This window comes from Rhipicephalus sanguineus, chromosome 6, assembly GCF_013339695.2.
Source record: "Rhipicephalus sanguineus isolate Rsan-2018 chromosome 6, BIME_Rsan_1.4, whole genome shotgun sequence".
NCBI classification, from domain to species: Eukaryota; Metazoa; Arthropoda; class Arachnida; order Ixodida; family Ixodidae; genus Rhipicephalus; species Rhipicephalus sanguineus.
The window spans coordinates 59,742,162-59,747,660 of NC_051181.1; positions in this window are offsets into that span (position 1 = coordinate 59,742,162).

Genomic DNA, 5,499 nt, shown 5'->3' on the forward strand with positions numbered 1-5,499 from the left:
TCATAATCCAAAAGTGGCAGATTCGACGCAACACCCATTTTACGAGTGCGTACGTATCAAAAGAAAGCTACGCCTTCGGAGTGTCAGCTCGTGCCCATCACGAATCCTTGCATATGTGAGTGTGACCGGTCGCATTTTTCGTACCGCGTTCTTTCGAACCGATGTACGGCGGATGTGCTTGCATGTATAACCATAACAGGTAGTTTTTTTTTATTAACCACAGATAATCATCTTTAATAAAACAAAATGTATAGCTGAACAGCACGCAAATAGTGAAAAAGAAAGTTTCGGAGACAGCGTTACGCACAGTTTTCTTCAGAATGCGAAGTGACTGTATCCTGGATTCTCTCAAAATGTTCGTAAAGTGATTCGTAAATGCCAGCAAAAACTTTGCAATGACAGGGTTCACTACTTCCCGCAGGCAGTTAGTAACATTTGTCAAGCTATACAGCGACGCTATAGATTCACAGGTGAACTCGGGGTAAGTTAGTGATGACTGCTACACCTCATCTCTCCCGCCAGAACGAAACTTACTGAGCGGCTATAGACGCGAGAGAGAGAAAAACGTTTATTAGGTGGCCAGTAAGTAAATATGGAAGGGTCCCTTATGAGGAAAAATGGATAAGAGCCGATGGTGTGTTGCATCGCCTTATTGTATGTCAATGTCCCGAGCGGTAGGGCTGCATCCCAGTTCGTGTGACCAGGACGTATGTACACACTGCAGTAATGTCTGAGAGTGTGCGCTGGATACGTTCTATCAAGTCATTGGTATGCTACGGGTAACTAAGGTTGTCTTGTGAATGGTGTTTGAGGCGCGCAGATCTCAGGTATAAGAATAGAAGAGAGCCCGAAACAGTAGTATGTGTTTCGGGCTCCAGTACCCACGCCTTGTTCTTAATGTCATCGCAAACACATCGTAACACCTTATGAAATCTTTCAACAACTGGTCTCGTCAGGACGTGCCTGCTTCAAAAATCGGGATGCATCAAGTCACAGACTCCGTCTTTCTTCATTCCCACTCTCACAAACACTGAGCTTCGATCGAGTAAGAAAAAATTGGACGGGAGAAAGGGGTTAAGGAAGGGGCGGCTTCTGACCACGCCTACTTTTTTTTTTACTTAACACGTGCTGCCTCTACATCTAAGAAGTCAACAAGGAACGGAGCAGAGGAACAAGTAAACGCCGCTGCGGAGTTGTCTGACAAAAGTCGGGCGCCGTCTTTATTATACTCCACTTGTTCTCCCAGCACTCGTCATCTTCGCTTTGCTAAAGGAAGGCGACTACGGCAAACTCCCTCTTAGACGGGACAATATGGGAAGCTCCTCTTTCGTCTCCTCGAGCGTGGCGGCAGTGAATGCATGTTCGGTAGCCTCTGCACGCAGTCGGCACTTTGTGTGCATACGGCAAGCGGATATCTTCAGAAAGAATTCGTGCGAGGGCCGCGACAGCCGTGAGAAAACTTGACTCTCTCGCTTCGGAAGCTGCGGTGCCGCACTTTGTGTACGGCTTATGAAAAACTTTACATAGCAAGGGAGGAGCTCAGGCAGTGATGGGTTGCATGCCGCAGGTACCGTTATTGAAGAGGGAAGTGAGGAAGCATGAAATAAAGGAGAGAGAAAGAAAATATAGAAAACGGAAGGGGAGCTTTTCGTCGAGACGAGAAGGAACTCCGCTTGGTAGTTCCTTTAAAGAATTATAGCTTAAACAGGTGACGAAAAATAAAACAGTAAAACAAAGCGGGAATCTGTGTTCTGTTCTTAGCGTGAACCACCCTCTGTAGGTTTTCTTGCAGGTGGGAAGAGGTAAGCGCTCTAAAGAGCGTTTGTTGAAGAATGCCCAAGCACGAGAAAGAAGACTCCGCTAAAAATTCCGAAAGGTAACGTGTACTCAAGTCAATAGAAAAAAAGGGCTAGTACGGTGGATAACGGGAACAAACCACGTTGTCTGTCAAAGGTGCTACAGAGGCACGAACAGCGACAGCAAAGCGCGCTGCCGAGAATATTCTTTCAACACCGACGCACATTGCTCGACCTCCAACGCGAAAGGCGTGCACGGTGTGGGGAGAGGCGCTGCGCAGACACTCGTCTGGAGTGTGGGCCCAGCTCTATTCAGGTTTCCTGTGGTAGTGAGGGACCCCTGCGGAGAAGGATAATACGTGAAAGGAGTCCTTTGCTTACTTTATTTTCTGTGCTCAATATAGAAGAAGATCCAAAGTTGAAATACAACAAAACTTGGCGTTTTGCAAAGCTGGGGGTGTCTACTTCATCCGCCATGCCTTCGCAATCAGCACTTGATATTGGTGCTTGCACCTTTCATTGATATCGCATAGTACAACCCCTTGTAAGCTTTTCTTGCGCCATCGTATTGAAAGATGCGGTCATTAGACGCGTCATTGGTCGCAGTCTATGGCGACAGAATAATGCAAGGAGAGTTAATGTTCTGAAAACTTTTGAATGACGAACGAAGGACTGAGCTAACTTAATGTGGACGCCTAATGTGGGACACAGCCAGCTAGCTGCCTTTGAGAACGAATGAAGGCTTGAATTGTGTGCATATACAGATGTGCTTGCACAGCGGGAGGTCTTGTCTGCAGTAATCGCGGACCGTGGTATCGCATATATACTGTTCCCGGTGTCACATACTGTCGTCTAAAGCGCGGGCGTTCTCGATGATAGGGGGTTTATAAACGTACGTCTTTCGATGGTCATGGCTTTTGGCGTATCAAGGCGATAGGGGGAGGGAGGTCAAGTCCCTCTCGCCCCAATTTTTTTTCAATTTTGCATGTCCATATATACAGGCACACATACAAACTCATGCGCGAACATATATAAAGTATGGTTGAACTCCACTCCCCCCTCCAATAAAATAACTAAACATTTCTGGCTACGCCCCTGGTCATGAGCTGCTTCGGGGCGTCGTCGTAGCCTTTCCTGCATAATCTTGTTTTTGTTCATAATTTTATGAAAACTGTGGCATCTTTGGCTGCCTGACTACTCCGAACGAAGCAAATGGCACTGCAGCTTCAGCTATCGCATTCCCGACAGCAAAGCCTGAAGACAGGAGCCATCCGAAACCGTAAAAGCAATCTCACAAAAACCTTAACCGAAAGTGGGAAATGGGGGGGGGGGGGGAGCAAGGTGATGGCAACTGCTACCTGGAGGGCAATGTAGACGGCGATACCTTCTCGAAGGGGAAATATAAAGGAAATGAAGATTGCAGGACACAGAGATGAAATACAGTAGAAAAGCAAACAAGCAACGCAAGCGGAGGCAAAAATAAGCAAGCGAGACACCGAACAATTTGGAGCTTTCAGGATTCCGAACTTTCAGGGTTCTGAGTTCGTTAACAACAAGGAAATAAAATCGCATGGAGGCTGTCTTTGTCTAGTAAGCTTTTTTCGCCATTAATCTGCGGTCTTTGTTTATTGGTTATGAAATACTGATATCCATTCTTGCGTATTTGTGAATTAAACCATCGTAAAAAAAATTAACAGCGGCGAAGCCATGCGTTCTCATAAGTGCAAAAATTGTGAACACTGTGTTGGTAATTCCCGGCAGAATAAGTTATGGGGTATCGCTGAAGTCACAAACATTGGGGGAGCAGTCGTCATTACATTTTGTTGCAGAAAATGGGCAGACCGCCACGTCTCTCACACGATGCAAGCGTATTCCGATTTCGGGGAAAGGCGACAACACCCATTCGTAATTTATTTACCCTGTTGGTCATAAGAGTGAAAACTGAAGACCTCGCGTCATGTTTCACCCACACAATATCGAATGAATTTTTTTTATTCTGTCAAGATACAGAAACAAGTGCGACAAGCCCGTATGGAAACTTCGCAGCGGTAACAGCATTATATGGCAAGCCAAAAAGGAAAATCGACACCTAACAGACAGCCGTACTACGACAGGGTATGCACATTAAAGAATAGAAATGTAAAGCTAATACTTCAATGCAGAAGAATGAAATCAATGTTGCAATCTGTGTACAAGCTGTCGATTCCGTGATAACCGCCTACTTACAAGAAATGAATCTATGTGTCTTACGTGCAAAACAACGACTTTCTTATGAGGTATTCAGTAGCGGCGGACAAAGAAATATGGCTGACCACCTGGGATTCCGAATCTTGCTCCTATGAAATTAACTACCTGAGCGTTTCGGCACGTATAAATGCGTTCGCCGTAGCCGGGTTGGAGCCATGGTCGTCGAGCTAAGGACAGCCCCTATAGCCACGGAGCCACTACGCACGGTAAAGTAATTTCAGCTCTGAGGCTCACGGTGTAGTCGATAACCTGTACTTTTCAGGAAGAAGAAAAACCTGCTGAATGCGCATGCAATTAAGCTGCGCCGCTCACGCAAAGATTCTCAGCTCGGAAGTTCAACGTGCAACGTCGCCGCACTCCTCGGCGCCACAGAGTCGCGCCACAAAGAAAGCCATCAGTGAAAACACGCCTCGTCACGTGTTCTGCCGGCGGTGGACACCCGCTGTGAACAGAGCGTGAAATAACCGTCTCGTTCTGGACGAGCGCGAAAAACCAACTCACGCACCTCCCACGACGCCGTAGCGAAAGTTTCCCGCGCTTCGTAGCGATTCGCAACTCTCCGCAGGTACACGTCAACAACACTTGTTGTTGTCGTCGTCGTAAACCTAACCGTGTCGCTGTCGCGTGGGACGAAGGAACCGTGACCAAGAACGCTGTCCAGGCACACGCAAAGCAAGATTCCTAACGGTGATAAGAACGCCGCTAACGTCTCGTAAGCCCACCGGGGGGTCCGCTCTCTGGGTCAATGAGCAATTCAAGACGGGACCCATGCGCTCAAGGTTACCCTACATCTTTAGCTCCAGCCTCGAGGGACAGCAGCAGGACGTCACAAAACCTTGCTTTAAGCGCACATGCGTTGGCACGCAGCTTCAACCGCGAAATTATCGGTTGCTTCCCTAAGTGCAGTTCCGCACCACAACGGGAGTCTCTTTCAAAATCTTTCGAGTTGTGCGTTATGTGGGGCTCTACCAGAGGCACGTGCAGCGAACGTGCCTGCCGGCGAGCACATAATCGTTTCGCGTTGGGAATGCTAACTCGCGCAGATGCGCGGCGCGTCCGGAGCCGCTGCCCAACGACGTCCGCGCGCACCATTGTACATCCCACCACAGGTCCTCTGTGACCGTGACCATCGCTACTGCTCATCTTCCCTAGACTCGCCGGCGCCTCGCCACCGCGCCCTAACCTACTTTCACTAAAATCGACAAACGTAACAACACGGTGTTGCCTTAGAGTATTTTCATTATACGAGCAGCGAAAGCTTCACATTGTGTTCGTACAAAATTCCCCAAGTAAACGCCGTGTACATGGCATACCAGGTGTCACGAGAGAGGTTCGCGAGAAATAAGCCGCAAATTATTCCCCAGTTGTTCGAAACCAGCGAGGCTTGCGCATGTCTGAAAGGCTTTCGCTGTGCGCGACGGATCGGAATTGAGTCCCTCCACGGTGGTCTAGTGGT